The sequence below is a fragment of the Magnolia sinica genome, chromosome 10, assembly GCF_029962835.1.
Source record: "Magnolia sinica isolate HGM2019 chromosome 10, MsV1, whole genome shotgun sequence".
NCBI lineage: Eukaryota > Viridiplantae > Streptophyta > Magnoliopsida > Magnoliales > Magnoliaceae > Magnolia > Magnolia sinica.
In genome coordinates, this window is record NC_080582.1 from 28,212,269 (window position 1) to 28,235,718 (window position 23,450).

A 23,450-nucleotide genomic window follows, 5' to 3' on the forward strand; every position below is an offset into this window, starting at 1 on the left:
AACACCTCCATAGTTTAGTAGTGAAATTAAAGTCTTATTTAGGTACATTTTACTTGGTTGATTGCTAAAAAATACAAGTACTAAAAGCAAACAAGGTACTGTACTATTATTCACAAAGCAAATTCAAGAACACATAACTCCAACGTCTCACTCTATTAAAATTTCAAATACTCCTAACAAGGATGGAATTTATTCATCTTCGTATCGATTCTTAGTGGGGATGGCTAACATGGAGGGTGTGTACTGACATGGGTGTATACAACAAGCTAACTCAAAATAAAATAAAATAAAATAAAACAAAAAAAGCACAACAAAAAATAAAATTACAAAATATGCAAACGTAGATATTATCTACATATCATCGATATTATCGACATTGGTCATCGACAATATGTCGATAATATCGAATCTGGATGACAATTGTCCAGCAAGATTTGCTGCATTTCCATAAAATGTCGATATATCGAGATATTATCGATATATCGACATGTTGTAGATAATATCGATATATTGGCTACGGGACCTATTGCTACGATTATAATCCGTAGCAATAGGTCTATGGTCATTACTCAATATTAGTTATCGATACTATTGATCATGTCTCGAAATTATCAATAACTTATGCTCGATACTATCGAACATATGTTGATAATATCGAAAATTCTTCCATTTTTCGAGTTTTGTTGCTGGACAATTTGACATTCATTTTTGATATTATCGAACTATGGTCAATATTATCGATAATCTATGGCTACGGTTATAATCCGTAGCTATAGGTCTACGGTCATTTTCTCATCTCTTTTGCCCACAAGTAGTATTACTTTATCAACTTTCTTCTTCACACCTGATGCAAAAATAAATAAATATATAAATAAACACCCATCCACATCAGTTTCCACGAAGTAAATGATGAGAAGACCCTGCACCCTCCAAAATGATCAAAGGCCCGTGGCTCTAAAAGTACATTTTGATCATTTAAAAGGCATTCACCATCATTAGTTAGAAAGGAAGAGGCTTTTGTAATGAGTGAAGTAGGCAAGAAACATATGAATAATGCAAGGGAAAGAACATGTACCCAACATCATAATCCTGCTCCATTTGATTCTGAAGCTGCTCAGCCTGTTAAAAAGAAATCACAGGAGATGATAAGCAACTAAGGAATAATAGTCAAATTGCTCTTCCGTGCAGTGACATTGAACTTGCTGTGTCTTCATCAATATCATCATCATCATCCGGGACTTGTGGTGGATTGAAGAAATTTAAGAAACTATTCCATTGTTCAGTTTTTGTGATGGGCTTGGCATTCTTTGATCCCTTCTTTGGCTTCTTTTTCAGAACCTTCTGTGTCAGGCTCTTTTCAAGATACCATTTAATCTCCGTCCTATAAGTACCCCAACCAAATTCCACATCATGCAAGAAATAAAATTGAACTAAATTAAATACAATAGGAAGAAGAAGACCAACTAGTAGAATTTCTTTGTCATGGAAAGTTATGAGCAATAACAGTACCCTATGGCCTTCTCAAGAATAGGTTCATCATCGTCAATCATGGGTTAGGATCAAAGAAGAATTCGAGCTTGAAGCCCTTGGGATCATTAATTCTGAACCACTTGATATCTTTGAGATACTTGAGAGCCCCTTCATCGCGCTCAAAAATCTGAAATGAGAAACAAGGAAAGCATAAGAACCATACTAGAAAGAAAGAAAAAGAAAAAGAAATAGAAAACACGAGTTGGTGAAACATCATTTTTTGAGTCATTTACCTCCTCACCAACCACTTCGTTGGTTTTTATTACAGTGAGCCAAAAATCTGGTACTCCTTTCTCTGAAAAAACAACACATAATAAGCATCCTAAACAAAGTATTTCCAATAAATTGGAGCACTCAAGGTTTGTTAAATACCTTCTGTAGCTTTATCCTCTGTAGGTGACACCTTCTACTTCAACAACACCATTCACAATTCACAATTTCATACCTCTGCAAAATTTCCGAAATTAAAGGAATAGCTGAAGCAAAATACAAGAAAATACTGCATAATATACTCAGATCAGAGGCAAATAAATGGTGCCTGCAAGTCTACAACTAGCATATCAGCATGGCAAGTGGCAAAAATAGTAAAAAATAACCCATGCCACAGAAAATTAGACAATACAAATGCTTAATGGAAAAACTTGCATAAGCTTAACAGGAAAACTTGTATGTAACAATGTTACCTATACAAGTTTTTCACTAGGGGTTCGTATACAATTGCCAAATTATAGGAATGCATGCTTGTGATTGTTCAAATTGGAAATGTTTCTTTGCAGCATAGTTACATGAGATGTGTGGGTCTTTTGCAGTAGCAACGTGCTGCACACTCACCAGAGCCTTCTTTTACCTCTTCTACACTGATTGCTTGCCCTACCTTGTTTAAAATGGCATATCATTGAAAGACCTACCATTTTCTAGAGTTGTAACTGCCCTCGAAGGATTCGCCATGTCCTTTCCCTCTATGCTTTGGCCGTCCTTCTTCTGTTTTGGGATTATTGTCCCTTGATTTTCCTATTCCATATCCTCTTTGTTCTTCCTATCAGGCCTAAATTTTGCCTTTTGAACCCTAAGTTTTTTATCCCAAAAACTCTCTTTGTTTAGATCGTGGACTGCCTTCACGATTTCATCCTTTGAACTCCTGCGAACAAAAGCAAAGCCTCTGATATCGTTTGAATTTCTATGCCGAGGTATGACAACTTCCATAATAATACATGCACAAGTGAAAGTCCTGTTGAAGTTGATCAGTTTCCACCCTTCCAGAAAACCTTCAACAAACATAGTTGGTCACAATTTCTTCATGAAATGGGTTAGGTTCGTATTAGATTGAATAAGTACATGTAATCAACTAGTGCAAACATGAAATTGAGCGGGGTAAACTACAAATTCAGCGGGGCAAACTAGAAACTCAGCAGGGCAAACATGAAATTGCGCAGGGGAAACTAGAAAATCAGTGGGCCAAACATGAAATTCAGCGGAGCAAACTATGAATTCAGCAGGGCAAACTAAAAAATCAGCAGGGCAACCTGGAAAATTAGCAGGGCAAACATGAGATTGAGCGGGGCAAACATGAAATTGATCAAGGCAAGCATGAAATTGAGCGGGGCAAACTAGGAAATGAGCAGGGGCAAGCATGAAATTGAGTGGGGCAAACTAGGAAATGGGTAGGGCAAGCATGAAATTGAGCGGGGCAAACTAGGAAATGAGCGGGGCAAGCATGAAATTGAGCGGGGCAGACTAGGAAATGAGCGGAGCAAACCAGAAAATGAGTGGGGCAGTCATGAAATTAAGTGGGGTAAGCATGAAATTGAGCGGGGCAAACATGAAATTGAGCGGGATATACTACATACATTCAATGTGGGCCCATCTAAGTGTAGGTCATAGGTTTAGGTTATAAGTGTAGGTTATAGGTTTAGGTTTAAGTTAGGTTATGGGTTAAGGGTTAGGGAACTAAGAATAGGTTAAGGTTTAGGTTTAGGAAATCGGGTTTGGGACCGGGTTTAGGTTTGGGTTTTCAAGTTTAGGTTTAGGTTAAGGAGTTGAGATTAAGTTTAGGTGTAAGTTTAGGTTTAGGGATTTGAGAATACATTTAGGTTACATGTTTAGGTTTAGGTTATAAGTGTCAGTTATAAGTTTAAGTTTAAGTTAGGTTATAGGTTAAAGTTTAGAGAACTGATAATAGGTTAAGGTTTAGGTTTAGGAAATCGGGTTCGGGACCAGGTTTAAGTTTGGATTTTCAAGTTTAGGTTTGGTTAAGAAGTTGAGATTAGGATTAGGTGCAGCTTTAGGTTTAGGGATTTGAGAATACATTTAAGTTTTAGGTTATAAGTGTAGGTCATAGGTTTAGGTTTAAGTTAGGTTATAAGTTAAAATTTAGGGAATTGAAAATTGGTTAAGGTTTAGGTTTAGGGATTTGAGAATACATTTAGGTTTTAGGTTACAAGTGTACAATATAGGTTTATATTTAAGTTAGATTATAGGTTAAGGTTTAGGGAATTGAGAATAAGTTAAGGTTTAGGTTTAGGAATTTGAGAATACATTTAGGTTTTAGGTTTAGGTTTTGAAGGGGGGTAAACAAGAAATTGAGTGGGGGCAAACTAGACAATCAGCGGGGGAAACATGAAATTGAGTGGGGTAAACTAGAAATTGAGCGGGGCAAACATGAAGTTGAACGGGGCAAACTAGGAAATGAGCGGGGCAAGCATGAAATTGAGCTAGGCAAAAGGAAATGAGTGGGGCAAACTAGAAAATGAGCGGGACAAGCATGAATTTGAGCGAGGCAAACTAGGAAATAAGCAGGGCAACCATGAAATTGAGCGGGGCAAACTAGGAAATGAGCAGGGCAGGCATGAAATTGAGCAGGGCAAACATGAAATTGAGCGGGGCAAACATGAAATTGAGCGGGATAAACTGGAAAATCAGCGGGGCAAATATGAAATTGAGCGGGGGAAACATGAAATCAGCGGGGCAAACTATAAAATCAGCGGGGTAAACTTGAAATTGAGCGGGGCAAACTAGAAAATCATTATGCCCACTGTTTCCCGTGGTATGATTCACTTGATATTTTGATATGCTTCAATTTGGGGCTCAACCGCTAAAATTAGATGGACGGCGTGGATATACTACATACATTCAATGTAGGCCCATCTAAGTGTAGGTTATAGGTTTAGGTTTAAGTTAGGTTATGGGTTAAGGGTTAGGGAACTGAGAATAGGTTAAGGTTTAGGTTTAGGAAATCGGGTTCGGGACTGGGTTTAGGTTTGGGTTTTCAAGTTTAGGTTTAGGTTAAGGAGTTGAGATTAGGATTAGGTGTAGGTTTAGGTTTAGGGATTTGAGAATACATTAAATTACAGGTTTAGGTTTAGGTTATAAGTGTCGGTTATAGGTATAGGTTTAAGTTAGGTTATGGGTTAAGGTTTAGGGAACTGAGAATAGGTTAAGGTTTAGGTTTAGGAAATCGGGTTCAGGACTGGGTTTAACTTTGGGTTTTCAAGTTTAGGTTTAGCTTTAGGATTAGGTGTAGGTTTAGGTTTAGGAATTTGAGAATACATTTAGGTTATAGGTTTAAGTTTAGGTTATAAGTGTCGGTTATAGGTATAGGTTTAAGTTAGATTATAGGTTAAGGTTTAGGGAACTGAGAATAGGTTAAGGTTTAGGTTTAGGAAATCGGGTTTGGGACCGAGTTTAGGTTAAGGAGTTGAGATTAGGATTAGGTGTAGGTTTAGGTTTAGGGATTTGAGAATACATTTAGGTTACAGGTTTTATAAGTGTCGGTTATAGGTTTAGGGAACTGAGAATAGGTTAAGGTTTAGGTTTAGGAAATCGGGTTCAGGACCGGGTTTATGTTTAGGTTAAGGAGTTGAGATTAGGATTAGGTGTAGGTTTAGGTTTAGGGATTTGAGAATACATTTAGGTTACAGGTTTAGGTTTAGGTTATAAGTGTCGGTTATAGGTTTAGGTTTAAGTTAGGTTATAGGTTAAGGGTTAGGGAACTGAGAATAGGTTAAGTTTAGGTTTAGGAAATCGGGTTCGGGATCGGGTTTAGGTTGGGGCTTTCAAGTTTAGGTTTAGGTTTAGGATTAGGTGTAGGTTTAGGTTTAGGTATTTGAGAATACATTTAGGTTAGAAGTTTTAGGTTTAGGTTTTAAGTGTCGGTTATAGGTATAGGTTTAAGTTAGGTTATGGGTTAAGGTTTAGGACCCGTTTGCTGGGCGGATTGGAAGGGATTGAATGGTATTAGGGTGGATGGCATGGATTTCTAGGTAATGATGGTGTTGTCGGTGGATTGTCTAGAGATCCATGGGATTGCTATATCCAGTTGTTTGGCATGCCCGGCCAATCCTGGGATTAAACCTTCTCATCCCTTCCAATCCCTCAAACCAAACACGTCCCATGCAAATTTGAAAGGATTAGGGTGGATTGGATGGGATTTAAATGTAATGATGGTGTTCTCAATGGATTATCTTAAGATCCATGGGATTGGGTTCAGATCACCGACTCTGTTTGACACGCTAGGCCAATCCCGGGATTTGACTTCCAATCCCTTCAAATGCCATTCAATCCCTTCCAATCCGACCGGCCAAACGGGCCCTTAGGGAACTGATAATAGATTAAGGTTTAGGTTTAGGAAATCGGGTTCGGGACCGGGTTTAGGTTTGGGTTTTCAAGTTTAGGTTTAGGTTAAGGAGTTGAGATTAGGATTAGGTGCAGGGATTTGAGAATACATTTAAGTTTTAGGTTATAAGTGTAGGTTATAGGTTTATGTTTAAGTTAGGTTATAGGTTAAAGTTTAGGGAATTGAGAATAGGTTAAGGTTTAGATTTAGGAATTTGAGAATACATTTAGATTTTAGGTTACAAGTGTACAATATAGGTTTAGGTTTAATTTAGATTATAGGTTAATGTTTAGGGAATTAAGAATAAGTTAAGGTTTAGGTTTAGGGATTTGAGAATACATTTAGGTTTTAGGTTTAGGTTTAGGTTTAAGTTTTGAGCGGGGGCAAACATGAAATTGAGTGGGGGCAAACTAAAGAATCAGTAGGGCAAACATGAAATTGAGCAGGGGAAACATGAACTTGAGCGGGGCAGGCATGAAATTGAGCGGGGCAAACATGAAGTTGAACGGGGCAAACTAGGAAATAAGCGGGGCAAGCATGAAATTGAGCGGGGCAAACTAGGAAATGAGCGAGGCAATCATGAAATTGAGCGAGGGAAACATGAAATTGAGCGAGGCAAACACCGAAATGAGCGGGGCAAGCATGAAATTGAGTGAGACAAACATGAAATTGAGCGAGATAAACTGAAAAATCAGCGGGGCAAACATGAAATGAGTGGGGCAAACTATAAAATCAGCGGGGCAAACATGAAATTGAGCGGGGAAACATGAAATCAGCGGGGCAAACTAGAAAATCATTATGCCCACTGTTTCCCGTGGTATGATTCACTTGATATTTTGATATGCTTCAATTTGGGGCTCAACCCCTTAAATTAGATGGAAAAACGGATGGACAGCGTGGATATACTATAGGAAACAGATTGGCTACTCCCCCTACCACCAGCCAATGGCTAGTGTTCGGTGCTCTGTGGGCCCCATCATGATGTATGTGTTTCATCCATGTCGTCCATCTATTTTTATAGATTATTTTATCATATTATACAAAAATTGAAGTATATCCTGATCTCAATTGGACCACATGATAGGAAATAGTATTTAATGAACATCGACCATTAAAAACTTTTTGGGGGCCATAAAAGTATTGGGTCAAGATGATCTTTGTTTTTAGCCTTCATTTAGGTCTTTATCACCTAAAAAACAGATTGGATTTTAGACAAACAGTACAGTGGGCCTCAGGAGGATTTAAATGATGGATATCCAATCACCATTGTTTTCCTCTAGCGGGCCACCAGCCAAATTTTCATCTAATTTGGGTCTCAACCCCTTAAATTAGATGGAAATTGAGCAGACAAAATGGATGAACGGAATGGATGAAACATATATACCATGGTGGGGCCCACAGAGCACCGACCACTAGCCACGTACACCATGGTGGGACCCACAGAGTAACGACCACCAGTCACGTACACCATGGTGGGGCCAAAGAGCACCAACCACCAGCCACGTATACCATGGTGGGGCTAAAGAGCACTGACCACCAGCCACGTACACCATAGTGGGGCCCACAGAGCACCAACCACCAGCCACGTAGATCATGGTGGGGCGCACAGAGCACCGGAGGAGTAGCCAATCCGTTTCCTATACCCATACATTCAATGTGGGCCCAACTGAGTTTAAAATATACCTGTGCTGCGTGCTTTCTTTGCTGGACCGACTATTTTCAGAAAAAGACAAATGTTGATAAGGGGGGCCCACAAAAAGGGTTTTTTTTAATCTTTCTAACCGTGCGAAGAAAAGGGGTGAAAGCAACGACAGTGAAGTAGTAGTGGAAAGGGAAAGGAAAAGGAAACAGTTGAAAGGGAGAAGAAAAGCAGTAGTGAAAACGAGGGGTGTTTTCGTCCTGAAATTCGTAATCCGCACGTGCAGGTCTAAGTTGCAAAAGAAGGTTTGTCTTCTTTCATAAAAACAGATGGCTAAAAGGTGGGGTCCACAGTCCTAAATTTCTCTTCTTCTAAAGATTCAAAAGCACACTCCAATGTGCTATGAGCATGGTCCATTGCGCCCACAGCACATGCGCCATCCATTTCAGTGGGTCACCAGCACGATGGTGTGGGTCAAAATGGTCATTATTCATACATACACAAAAAGATCCTGTTTTATGGTCACGTGAATGAGATTAAAGCCAACGTGGCATTCTTGCATCCATCCAGGCCGTTCATTTGATTGTATCCAATGGGCCACTGCAATCATCCAGGCCGTTAAGTCATGATTTGCTGGGATTCGATACACGTGCCACGTTGGAACTGTAAAAGCGAAGCACGCACGCACCACCTTTAGTACTTACCTTTCGTGATGAAAATAATAAATCGGAGATTCACCGATGAGTTGCTCTGATACCACTGATAGGAAGTGCGGAAGTGTGAGCCCTCAAGATCTGATAGTTTACACGATATGGAACCTTCACAAAGCCAAAGATTAGCGCTCTAGATCTAACAGCCCGCCTATTTACTACTGGAGCAGATGGGTCTATTCGCCCCTCTAATTCAATCGTATAGATGGCCCTGGATCATGATCTACGGTTTAGATCATCCCAAGGACAAGCTAAATGGACAAATTACTATGTACTAACCACTATTCTTCTTTATACTCTCGGTATTTGTTATGATGTATTTACGAGAGAGAGCCTCATCCTTTATATAGGAAATAATGAGAGTTTGGATGAGACCATATTATCTGGTCTTATCCCTTTCTCCCATCCTCATGCAAATTTGAATTTGAAAACTATCTCTTAATGGAAGAGGCTGGAAGAGGCCTAAACTTATGGGACCCACCCACCAGTGATTGCTCACTAGTGGGCCTCAATGGCCTATGTCCAACAGTTTTGGAGCTCTGTCAGGGCAAGAGGAGAATGCGGAAAGCATCTTTCCATTTTTGATTGTGGAGAAATCTACACCATTCGTTGGCTCCAAGAGTTCTTTTAAGATGATCTCAGTCGTCCAAGCTATGGCAGCAAGGAGGTTTGTCCGCATCCGAGGAAAAAAATCTCGCAAACCCTAAAGATACCGCCGCAACTCAAAACTTAAGTCTATCAAGCAAACATGTTGATCACCGTCCCTTTTGTGGGTCCCACAGTGATCATGGGACCCATCCACACTATTCACGCATTGTGGATCATGTGATTAACCACTCGTTGATAATCCACCATTAATGGCTAGATTATCTTCTCCACTTAGCTCAAGAAACCCATCAGCGTAGGATGGGCCTCATTTGTTGATCTTGGACGTTCGATAGGTGGCCCATAACATCAGGTGGTCATCCATAATGATGGATTTCGATAATGCAAAAGAGACCAATGATAACAACTTCCATTTCAACCAGATTAGTGTAGCGTTATGTCTAATACCTCGGTTAGTTGATAAGCACTCTAGATAGTCAAGGGGACTATAAATAGCCTCCTTTGGGGCACCCCTCTCTCGAGAAATAGAGAGCGAAAGAGAAAAAGAAAGAGACCATTTTCTTCTTTCTTGCTGTCGGCAAGTTGTCGCACCGAGCTGGTCTATTAACAAGTGCGATCCACTGACTCATTGTGTTGCAAGTTTGTTGGTCGGTCCAACAAATCTTCTTGGGAAAAAAAAAGAAAGGAGAAGGAGAAACAAGAAAAGAGAGAAAGAGAGGAAGGAAAAGAAAAAAGAGAGATGAAGGGTTGCGGTTGTTGCTGCCGCACTAAGATGGGTCGAGGGGAGCTGCTATCGAGCTCTGCCTGAGTCTGGACATTGCTGGTCTTGTCTGAGAAATGAAGGAAAACAAGAAGAAGAAAAGAGAGAGTGAGTGAGAGAAAGAAAACTAGAAGGGAGAGAGGAAGAGGAGCGAGAAGAGAGAGGGGACTCGTGGTGATTGCTGCCAAGTCAACTCGGCTAAAATCGAGTCCAGCAAGGTCAAGTTGGGGATGGGCCTGGCCTAGGTCCAGCTGGGGTAAGTGAGAGGTTTGACCTGTTGTGCACCTACCAAGTCAATTTGGTGGAGTTGTTGGGCTGAGTTTGGATCTGACCTACTCTAGCCTTGTAGCCGCTTGGCGATGAGTTTGCATCGAATTGCCAAATTAAATTATCAAGTCAAAGTAAATCAAAACTCATTTCCTTTGTTCGTTGCAGAGTTGACTCAATGAGTTTTCGTTGGGTGTATTAACCCTAGAAGCCAAGTACTAATTATTTTTCTTGATGTTTTGTTTAGGTTGTGGTCATATATCATTGAGTAGATTTGACTCCATCGGGTTGCATTCATGCTATCTAGTAGGACACACAATTAGGTTACGCGACCAAGGTGAGGACTCACCCTTTGAGCTTCCCACTTAAATTCATCGATCTGGACATAGATGATGCTTTGATTTCTCTCATTAAGTTACTTACCTCATTATTGAATATGTTAATTTGTTGCGCAATTATTTCCTACATTAAATGATAAACATCTCTCTTTAATTATAACAAGCATAAATTATTTGATGATAACATGCTATCTTTAGTTGTACATTTGTTAATTAATTGTATGTGTGCCACTTGCTATTAAGCGATGGAATGAATGAAACCTGTCATGAGCTTACCACCTTATGGTCCATATTTTACTTATGCGGTTTGGATCGCACATCTACCTTACATGGTTTGGATCGCATATTTACCATACGTGACTTGGATCACTTATTTTCCCTTCATGGCTTTGATGAAATATTGATGCCCTCTTGTGGCTTGTTAATCATATTCACATATCTTGTTGATTTTCGGTTATTATGTGGAGTTCGTTATGATTTTTGAGTGGAACTGAAGTTCATTTATCGATTTTTTAGCCATCTTGCGGAGTTCATATGATTTCCGGATGACGTCGGAGTTCCTATGATGATTCTCTCTTTATTTTATGGAGTTCAGTGGTATTATGATTTTCGGGTGGAGCTGAAGTTTGCATATTGATTTTCTAGCCATCTTATGGAGTTCACGTACGATATAATTTCCAGGTGAAGTAGAGGTTTGTATGTTAGTTTTCTACTCATCTTGTGGTATTCAGTTGTACCATGATTTTCGAGTGGAGTTGAAATTCGCTTATCGGTTTTCTATCCATGTTGCGGAGTTCACGTATGATATGATTTCCAGGTGAAGTAGATGTTTAAAGGTTGATTTTCTATTCATCTTGAGAAGGTTACTTTAATTTTCTGGTGTAGAGAGAGTTCGCTTATTGATTTTCTAGCCATCTTACGGAGTTCATACACAATGTGCTTTCCAGGTGCAATAGAAACTTCTATGATTGATTATTTGATTATCTAAACACATTCACTTGCATTGCGATTGCTATTATTTTAATGTTGAAATTATGTTGATCGGTTTAATTTTTGAGTATATGATCATGATTATGAATTGCGCTGCTTAATATATCTATTCTCATGACTTACAATCTATCCTAGATTATGAATGATGAGTGTGTAATCCTAGAGGGCGCTTCTTATTGCCATTGACGCTATCAAACCATATCAGTTGATGCATGTGTAGATTGAGCCAATGCTGTTCACTGGGTTGCTAGAGAAGATCGGGTAGCTGAGGAGATAGACGAGGTCCTTGCGACCCATATTGAGCTCCACCATTAAATGATAGATTCATGTTTTCATTTAATGAACTTTTGTTATTTGGATTGTATAAGTGCTATATAGGCGCTACATTTGGATCTTTATGGTGATTGAAATGTTTTTATTCAATGTATGGTTTACTCCGCCTACTTTTGTTGCTAACTCTGATTAATGACAAAGTGGTTTAAATTTAGGCTATCTGATGGATTATCTTGGCCCTGAAAATAAATTCTCAGATGGTGGTGGGCCCAAAATCCTAGTGAGCCTTTTGTGTGTGGGTCATATCCCCATATAGTAAGGCCTACCTTGTGTTGTTAGTAAATGAGTGTTATTTAATCCCGTAATTTAGGTGGTAGACAATCCTTGCTGCCCACATATCATCTATTGGGTTATGGGTGTCCTTGGGCCAACCTAAATGAAGTAATATTAAGGTCCAAGTGGGTTATCTTGTATGAGCCGCACCCCTGCCAAATAAGGCTCACTTAGTATATTGTGTAAACTTGATTTTTTACATGGTGGAGCATGTGTTGGACAACCTTGCTGCCCAATTGCTTCCCATAGATCATATGCGGCCTTGGGCCAATCCAAATGAAGTAAAACCAAGGCCCAGTGGGCCCAATCCCAAGAGAAACACATGGGAGTAGAAAGCCCATCATGGTAAATCTTCTTAGGGCCGTTAGGTAGGCCAATTGCCTAGTGAGCAGTGTGCCTTGCACACTACCACTAGTTAGTTGGGCCACACTCAAAGGGGCCCATGTGTTTTATATAAGTTATAATAGAAATGCCTTCATATTTTACATGTGAATGAGGGTTTTTTTTTTTTTAAACACACAGACACCACTACACACTCACGCCTTAGTGGGATTTCACCACCTATGGGTACTCGAACCCTTGACCAGGTGTTGAAACTCCTAAGAGTCTACCATCGGAGCAAGAGCAAGGACCCTGTGTGAATGAGGTTCATGGGTCGAACACGATGTGGAATCTGTGCAATGTTGGCATGTGAGTCTTATATGTTTGGGATGGTAATTTTATCTCCTATTTGATGTTAGAATTGTGGGGCTTAGTTGTGTTATAAGATCCACCTTAGAGATATGTATCCATATATACTTCCCTTGGTGTGGGATCGTTGTCCACTAATAAACCAAACCTAGACCTAAGTGGGCCATACCACATGAATGTTAAATCAATATTGAAAAGCCCATTAACCATACTTGTGGTAAAATGTGGGGCACAATCATGTGTTGAAGTTACACGTTCAGTTAGTGGGGCTCACTTAGCCATGGGACTGGATCGACATAATCAAAGAGCCCAATAGTTGGATGTTTATCCTATGTGGAATTTGCTTAGTGGTCCACCACGTGGGACCCACACTTAACCTATAAGATCATGTACCTTACGCGTAGTGCAAGGTTAATGTGGGGGTAACACTAGGTGGGACGCATCTATTAATGATTGAGATGATGATGGTGAATTATTGGTTTTTATGACAGGTATGACCTAATTGATGGTGATTATGGTAGGGTTAATATCGATTACGGTGATAATTTAAAATATGGTGAATTGATGACATATGCATTCATGATGAATGAGTAGTTGTTTGTGGTAGTTATGAATTTGCTTATGTTAATCATGAAGTAGAAGTGACCTTCATGCTAATGATGATGATAGTATGTACATGTATATGATGACAAAATATGTTAGTTGTTTACCATGCTTTACCTAATGATCATTACATTGGAGATGCTATTGATATCCAAGTGACAATAATGCACACATTGATGGTCACGATGATCTCATGCATAAGATAACTATGTTTTACTTTATGCTTGAATGATGATAAATAAATAATGCTTATGAACGTAAAGATAACATCATGCATGATAGAAGCCTACTGCCTAGGGCAGTATGATGATAGTGTTGGATGATGGCCATGATATTGATGATGCATGTGAATACTTGTATGCTATGTACTCCATGCACAAGCTTGCATGACTTGGATAATTTGGCATAAAATGTTGGTATGACACGTAATGATCTTTGTGGCATTACATTAGTGATTGGTGCGAGGGTTAGACTGATGTTTGCTTATAGCATTTCCTTTATGTTGACGCAACACTTATTTTATATTAGAGGTAGCATTGCTTTTACATTTAAGTTAGCATTGTTTTATATTGATTTAACCCTACTTTAGGCTTAATGCGGTATTATAAATCTCATGCATAGTGCTTATGATCGCACATTATTATATCTCATATGCATCATTTGTATACCTGTTGTGGATGGCAATTGTTTACAGCATATGCCTCTCAACTTGCGACACATAAGGGACTATATGAGACAGGGTTGCCTGGCATGATTCGTGCGGTACGCGCTGGTTTGATGCATGCCTTGGATAGTGTAATTCATGCATTCTTCACTGTGTGTGACACACACATCTACTCTCTAGAGTCAGTAAGAAGGTAGTCTTGTAGCCTCGTTGTGGTTGGCGGATGATGGACACCAGAAATTACTGAGGTTACAGGGCTTCACAGGCATCCTTGGGTGAAAGTCTCTAAACCCTGTGGTACCAGTAGGATGCTCCAATTTTTAAACTGAATTGATTCATGAGCGCACGATGACTGGATAGCGGTAGGTTGCGTCTCCCATCTGTGTCAGAGTTGTTTGGAAGGGGGTTTGATCTTACCCACCCAGGTGCGGAGGGCTATATGCTAGGTTAAGTTTGACCGGCTTGTGAAATGGGTTTGCTATCGACAGACCGAGTGGTTTTTATGTACAACTGACAAGGTGGATAGTGAAGTCTTTTGCACTCGCTTGGTTTTGCACGCGATGGGCGACAACCAGTGTTGGAAGTGTACTAGACTCAGGTGATGATTTTAGTGATGATAACTGTACTGAGATGTGGACTTGTTGAGTGGGATTTTCATGTTCAGCATTTGACATGCATTCATGCATCCACTATTCACTCGGGCTGGTGGTACATAACTAAATCATTATGTGCACATTCGCAATGGCTATGATTTTGGTTAGGTACGCAACTAACCTAAGATCAGGAGTTTACCAATTGAGTCTAGCTATTCAAATCAGGTATGGGACTAGTTTGGATAGAAGTCCCTTGTAATGAACCCCATGACTTGGGATGCAGTGTATTATCATCCCAACTACACATACCATCCTTATTGTTCCTTTTCCATCGTATGCTCTATGGTGGAATATGAGATTTGATTATCTTGTACATGATGATTAGCTATTCTCATGACTCATGATCGTTCATCCGAGTAGTATGCCTAAAATTGATCACATGATTTATGATAACCTGACGAACTTCAATATTATGTTTGGTTGATAACATGCTCACCTATGATAACACACTTGGTTGATAATATGCCTGTGGCTGTTTTGGATGTCTTTACAGGAGTGTTCTGATAAGTCGCGTTTTACTTCCGGTACGTAGTAGACTCACGAGCTGTAGTTTGCTTATACAAATGATTTAACTTTTTCAGGATATGTTTAGTAGCATTGTGCGTGCAGGAGCTATAGGGGAATTATTATATCTTCTCCCTCATTGTTGAGCTGGTGCACCATTATATGTGTGTTATGTCGAACAAGTTCGTTTATTGGATATGATTTGATACCATGTATAAAATATGTAACCGCCTAATTAGATTAACCGTTAAAAAAAATAAAAAATAAAATCCCCCGCCATAAGCTGGGTTTGGCGTTCGAGAAGTTCGTTAACCGTTCACCAAGTCCGGCGAGTGGCGAGAAAGTTGTCACGACCTGAGTTCGGGACTTGGGAAGTAGTAGAGTCTAGGTTCTAGATTTGGGGTGTGACAATAGCTAGGGCTTGTGAAGTGGATTTGAGGCTAGTTTGAATCGGTAACACTCTATTTTTTATAATTTATGCTTTTCATACTGCATTCTCGTCACTTTATGTCGTGTTTTTTTTCCCGTAAGGGTTTTTCCATGTAAAATTCAATTATTTGTGTTTGGACTTGGTTGTGCCGGATGTTTCTTATTCCAATTGTGATATTATATATATATATATATATATATATATATATATATATATATATATATATATATATATATATTTGTAATCGGGATATGGGAAGAAGCAGAAGAGTTGTAGAGCTTTCTAATTCGTTCTCAAGGATTTCTTAGAGCTTGTAAAGTGGATTTGGGGCTTCTTTGAATTGGTAATACTCTCTTATAATTTTTACTTTCGTAGTGCATACTTAGCGCTTTATATGAGAATTTTTTTCATGAAAAATTCTAATTGTTTATGTTTGGATTTGATTGTGCGATTGATAGTACTTTGTTTGACTCATCTCGGTGTGCTTCGGTGGGTCCCAACATTTTCCATAACCTATCAAACACTCTGGAAATATATGTTCAGGAAACTCTTGTAATGACACTGGCAAGATATTTCCAGGTATCAAACACCGGGATGAATGTGAGAGTTAGATCCATTGCATTTTCCATACCCCTATCAAACACTGTAAATATGTAATGAAAAATCAACAATTACTTCTGGAAACTGTTCGCTCTTATCAAACAGGACCTTAAACTAATCAACGTCACCATGGTTGATCAGACGTGGATTGGCTAGTGATGCTACTGGCTATTGGTCGGTGCTCTGTGGGCCCCAGCATGATATGTGTTTCATCCCCACGGTCCATCTATTTTTCCAACTCATTTTAAAGCATGAGCCCAAAAATAAGGCAGATCCAACTCTCAGGTGGACCCCACCATAAGAAAAAATGTAGATTGAATGATCACCGGTGAAAAAAATTTAGAAGCCACGGAAGTTTTGGATCAGTTGATATCTGTGTTTTCCTTTCATTCAGGTCTCCGCGACCTCATCAACAGGTTAGATGGGAAATAAACATTACAGTAGGCTAAGGAAGATTTTAACGGTGGACGTTAAATCAATACTGTTTTCCCGTGGTGTGGTCGACATATGATTTGGATCTGCCTCATCTTTGGGTTCATGTCTTAAGATAAGCTGAAAGAATGGATTATTATTTTTGAATGACGAGCATCTCATTAATTAGCTGTCTGTTTCATATCCTTAAGATAAGCTGACCGCATGGATGGACAGTGGATAAAACATATACATTAGTACGGTTTTTGAATGACAGGCCATCTCGTTAATTAACGACTGAGATGATGACAACGGCTAAAATGCATTGAGAGAAAGTCTTCAAAAAAAATTGACTCTCTCCTACACTCATGCCGAGGGAAGCGAATTAGCTACTGCCAAGTTGATGAGTAGCGAGACTTGAAGTGACATCACCAAGTTCTATAAGCCCACCTTGATGTATTTGTTGTTTCCACACTATCCATCCACTTTTAGAGATTATTTTAGGACATGAGAAAAAGAATGAGCAGATTGAAAGCTGGAGTGGACCTCGTGACAAAAAATCAATAGGAAGAGATTGAAATAGTGTTGATTGGACGTTGACCATTAAAAACCTTTTTGGGGCCATAAAAGTTTTGGAATAAGTTGACCTTTGTTTGTTTGTTTTTGTTTTCCTTCATCTAGGTCTGTATGACTTAATCAACAGATTGGATGTCAAATAAACAGTAGAGTGGGCCTTAGTAGGATTTTAATGGTGGATATCCAATCGCTATTGTTTTCCTATAGTGTGGTCCACCAGAGATTTATATCGGTCTCATTTTTGGTATTTAGCCCTAAAATGATCTGTAAAAATGAATGAACGGCATGGATAAAAGACATACTTTATAGTGGGGCCCACATGGCTAGTGGCAGGGGGAGTAGCCAATCCGTCCCCCCTCGTGTGCGGTACAAAGTCTAATCCAGACGAAATCCGATTGTGTGTTGAGTTACTTTCTATGCGCTTATCGTGTAAACTCAGTCGGGCCCACAATGAATGTATTTGGTTTATCCACACAGTCAATCCGTTTTTCCATATCATTACAGTGGCTGAACCTAAAATTGAAGCACATCCAAAGTTCAGGCATACTATACCACAAGAAACAACGGGAATAATGATTTCTACCGTTGAAATCTTCCTATGGCCCACGGTGATGCTTATTTGCCATCCAACCTGTTCATAAGATCACAAATACACAGATGAAGGGAATGGTAAAATATCAACTTGATCCAAAACTTCTATGAGCCTCCCATAATTTTTCAATGGTAAACATTCAACTCATACTGTTTTCTATGATGTGGTCCACTTGAGATTTTTATAGCTTCATTTATGAGATTATGAAATAAAATTATACGTTACAATAGGTGGATGGAGTAGATAAAATAAATAAATCACAATAGGCCCCACAGGTTTTACTTAGCAAGCTTAGGATACTAAGTTACTCAGCAATCCACTTCCAATCCAATCCAGACGCGGATTTCTGGACGTAGTTTGGCTAGTTAGGCTGGTGGCTAGTGGTCGGTGCTACGTGGATCCCACTATAACGGATGTGTTTTATCTGCAACGCCCATCCATTTTAGAAGAATTGTATGTCTTGATACCAAAATTAAGGTAGATCTAAATCACCATGGAAAAAAAATGATTGAACGTCCACCATTAAAAACCTCCCAGGGCCTCTGTAATCATTATTTGACATCTAACCTATTGATTAGGTCGTACAAACTTGGAAGAAGTGAGAAAATATATATCAGCTTATCCAAAACTCTTGTGATCCAAGAAGTTTTTAACGGTGGGCTTTCAATCAATACTTTGCGGTGACTCGAGATTTGGATCAACTTCATTTTTGTACTCATATTATAAAGAGAAAATGGCCACTGTAGACAAAGCCTTTTACCCAGCGGTTTTCACGAAGGAATACAAACCTAAGTTACCAACTGAGACTAGCACGTGCGGACAGCAACGTTGAGGACGAGACTACCCCTCCTTTTCACTTTCACTGCGCCACTCCTTTTCACTTTCACTGCGTCAGCGACGTTGAGGACGACACTACCCCTTCTTTTCACTTTTACTGCGAAGACGAGCGCTGACGCTCCTCCAAATGAGAGTTGTACGAGCGGCTTAAAATAGATCAAAGTTACATGGCCCCACAGCTATGTATTTATTATATCCACAACGTTCATCCATATTTCTAGATCATTTCGGAGAATTATCAAAAAAAGGAAAATCATATCCAAAGATCAACTGGGCCACACCACATAGCAGTGGAAAATTGATTTTCATTGTTGAAACTTTTGTAGGGCCCACCATAACATTTATTTTCCATCCAATCTATTCATAAGGTTACAAAGACCTGGATGAAGAGGAAAAATAAATTTCATAATGATCCAAAGCTTGTGTGGCCCCTAAAAGGGTTTCAACGGTAGACATTCAAGCAGAATGGTAATGGCATATGCACATGGATATGGATATAGCTATGATTATAATTTGTAGCCATAACAGTAATTTGGCGATCAATCATAAATCCCGCGATTCCACCTCAAGTCGTTGTCCCTATTGGCGATTAATCGCGGATTTCGTAATACCAACCTCGATCTATTGCTACGGATTATAATCGTAACTATAATCATATCCCTATGCACTTTCTTTTTTCTTATTTATTTATTTTTATTTTTATTAATTTTTACGTGGAGAATTTTATTCTACCTACATTTTTTTCTAACACATATTTATATAAATATGTAAATATAAGCATATAATTTTTTTTCTCTTTTTTTCATTTCTTTCTTTATTCATATAACAAGAATGTTTTCTAAACCAAAATTAGTTACTTGACGTATCATATATAATTTTAGGGCTGAAAGTTGGGTGGGCTCAACCCGACCAACCTGTGATCAACCCGACATTGGGTTGGGCTTGGTCAGGATGTATCGGGTTTGGTCTTGGGGTTGGGCCATACAAACAGCAACTCGATAAAACTTGGGTTGGGCTTGGGTTGAGGTCTCGGGAATTGCCAGGAAATGCATGGAAATGATCGTGAAATGAAGGGAAATAACCGTGAAATGAAGGGAAATGACCGTAAAATGCATGGAAATGACCATAAAATGTATGGAAATGACCGTGAAATGAAGGGAAATGACCGTGAAATGCATGGAAATGACCATGAAATGAAATGGAATCGCTGGGATTGACCATGAAATGCATGAAAATGACCGTGAAGTGAAGAGAAATGACCGTGATATGCATGGAAATAATCTTCTAAATAGCATTAATTGCTGGTATTTATCATAAAAGCTAACTTTTTACAAATTTCTAAGAAGAGTCTGATGGAAGACTGAGAAAACTACAAATTTCTAGTCTTTTAATAACTACAAAAACCAAAAAGTAATCAGTAGTAAAAATTATAACCATTCTTAGTCTTGCTTGGATTATCAGAGAACAAAATCAAACCACCTCTTCATGATAGTTCTTTCGTTGGTGTAGTACATTTCCACTAATTTACAACCTTCCTTTTCTTCATTTTAGTATTCATGGACCAGCACAACACAAAAGTATTCATGGACCATCACATACAATATTAAACAGATGTGAGCGCTGGATCCCTTTTTCAAGGGCTAACCTATGGGTCAACTGCTTTGACGACTTCATTTGGTAGAGGTTTGAAACCAAGCATCCAACCTTCGAACAATACAACCTAAAAAACCGCAACACAATCAAAATACTGAACATTGATCATCGTATGTACCATATACAGAATCAAAAGGTTATTTTGGGTGTGCTTGAGTGCACTCCCAAATTCACGGTTGACAGGGCTTCTATGGCAGATGTGTAAGTGTTGGGTGGGGCGGCAGAGAAAACTGAACAACATTATGAGGGACATGTTTTCATGATTTTTCAGTTATTTGCATCTGGAGAACTTGTAGCATGGACGAATTTCGGAAAGTAGAAATTGAGCAGGCCAAACTGGAAAATGAGCGAGCCAAATTGGAAATTGAGCAGGCCAAACTGGAAATTGAGCGGGCCTAACTGGAAATTGAGCGGGCCAAACTGGAAATTGGAAAATTGAGTGGGACAAATTGGAAATTGAGCATCATTCAAAGCATTCCTCAGAAGATTCATAAAATATTCTTCTGGGACACCTCCATAATTTAGTAGTGAAATTAAAGTCTTATTTAGGTACGTTTTCCTTGGCTGGTTGCTAAAAAAGGAACACAAGTAATTTAGATTAACTCTTCACATCACATTTGTAGATAACCCATAACCGTTACATACAAGCACTAAAAGCAAATAAGGTATTGTACTATTATTCACACAACCAATTCGAACATGGAGAACCCCAACTTCTCACCCTAATAAAATTTCAAATACTCCCAACAAGGATGGAATTTATTCATAGAAGGATTGAAATTCTTCCTACAACATATGATATATAATCCTAAGAAAAGGGCGGAAACAACACTGGCAAATGAGCTAAGGAGTCTTATTAGGACATGGGAGATCGTCAATGTATATAAAATAATCCTCCACGGGAGATGCTACAACCAATTTACTACACAATTAACAAAGAAGTGACACGGATTTATCGATGAACCAATAGGGTTGGTTCATAATGGAGTATCCCAATATTATTCTGATTTTCCATTTGAAAGGATTTGAATCAGAAAAGGTTGGATGTTTGGTCCCTCCAAGACATACAACACCAAACTGAGAGACCATTCAGAACTGGTTTCTCAGCAATCAGGAGATATTTTTAGCATTCTGGAGGCATGCAGCCCCAAGAGGATAAGCTAGGATGTTTGTTTTATGAACATTTTCATAAAAATTGAGTAATCTGGTAGATATACCCTGGTTTGTTGGAAACTTATATTAGACGCATCCCCTATAACTGATGAAGAATCTTGGATATACCCTAGCCCTATAAATGTGGGATCCACCTTAGGTGGTCTAAATAGTTCACATTTTGGCTTCATTGTGCATAGAACATCCCCACAATGTTCTATGTCTTCTACTACAAGTTTTATGTGTTTATATCGAAGAGCCATTGTTTTTGGTTATGTTTGTAGCTTTTCAGCTTTTCATTGTTTTATGTTCAATTGCTAGCAGTTACACCATCCAGGCATTGCAATGCCGGGTAATTGAAATATCCAATGCATCTAGATGCCCCCAATTCAAATGATCATGAAGTAATCTCACATAGTTTTGTTTCTTAAAATTCTAAAGACTTACCATTTATAATTGGTAAAATTGGAGAAGCTATATTGGTGGGTATCTTGAAAGTGGCTTATTTCCCAGGGTATTCATTATGTCAAAGCACCGTTCTAATGTAACTAAAAAAATGCTATGATCAGTTTGATATTTGTCATGTTTCAAGACTTGCACATTTGTATAAGGACAATGGATTTTCAATCTTTTAGAGTTTATTAACTACTCCCAAGAGCAGTTGAAGTTGGCAAAGCTAGCCCTTCTCTCCTTGTTCAGGTCTGTTCATGGCTCTGGAGGTGGCATTTTTCAGTTTGTCCGGCTCAATTTTTAGTAACTCATTTTCATTGCCCACTGAATTGAGAACGACATGGCCGAGTTAACTCGATTTCCCAATGTTGTGTAGGTTTTAGGTAGCAGTTTCGGAATGGTGACTTGCTTGGAGATTGAAACTGGTATGCGTTGCCCCGGCTCCTTCCATTTCGGTCCCATTTCGATTTGGCCGCTCATTTCATTGCGTGGCGAATCGAAACCAGCTTGACCGAGTTAACTCAGTTTCAGATAGTATTTGGAACCATTTGTCTCCTCTCTTGATCATAGCTTTGTGCATATATGGTACAACAAATATCAATACATTATTAAGTAAATCTCTATTATCCATGTTTGCCGGCTCAATTTTCAGTTTGTCCCGCTCAATTTCCAGTTTGGCCCGCTCATTTTCCAGTTTGGCCTGCTCATTTTCCAGTTTAGCCCGCTTATTTTCCATAAATTTTAATCAAGGGAGCAAGATTTGATTGACAGAGCTAACCTTGGCCTCAGAATAGAGGGTTTGTATGGTTCTTGTTGCCTTCTAAAGCTCTTTGACCTGTGGAAATTTACAACAGTAGGAGTTATGCATTAATTTGCTTGTTTGAAACGAATAAACCATCACTAACCAGCAAAAGCTAAAGAGCATCTTACCATTTTCTTAAGTTGCAAAGCAGATCAGCCAGCTACTTTCTAGTTTCATGGAGTAGAGATAATACTTTACCATAGAGCCACAACACTATTTCCGTTTGGTAACAATAGCTCTATTCACATAATCACAGGAGAAACAGAGAAATCAACATATTACAAAAGGAAAAACTGTCCCAGGAGTCAAAAGTGGCATCTTTAATTGGCATTTGTTAAAGATGGATGGCATGGTCATGAATGCCTAATAAGAGTGATCCGTTGGAATCATATGTAAGGGTTAAAGATGAACAGTCTACATCAATGGATTGGACTAGGTATCCCAAAGCAACTATGTGAACTATAACTTACATTACTCTGAAAGCAATGGAGCATCTCTCCATCTCCTCCACTTTCTCTTCTTTCTTGGCCTCAGTAGCTCCACCACCGGCACTTGCAGCCACAGCAAAGCCACCACCACTGAACCATTAGGCACTGAAGCAAACTTCTCCCTACATAATGATAATACAAATTAACAAGATCTCACCACCAACTTCAGTCCAATTCTTTGGAAAAACTTCCCCTTCATTTAATGGCACGTTTATTCATAATAATTGAAATACATCAAGAAAGGGGCAGCGATTGTTCAATAAAAATAAAGATCTAGGAACATTTTG

General features: G+C 39.0%; 1 long non-coding RNA gene across 1 annotated transcript; it reads right to left on the minus strand.

Moving 5' to 3' along the window:
* Positions 1 to 1,207: 1,207 nt before the first annotated feature.
* Positions 1,208 to 1,937, minus strand: LOC131257414 (uncharacterized). The gene is made up of 4 exons (XR_009177376.1): positions 1,903 to 1,937; positions 1,764 to 1,825; positions 1,510 to 1,657; positions 1,208 to 1,381 (listed from the first exon to the last, which is right to left on the minus strand). It is a non-coding gene; the product is annotated as an uncharacterized LOC131257414 (long non-coding RNA).
* Positions 1,938 to 23,450: the final 21,513 nt, after the last annotated feature.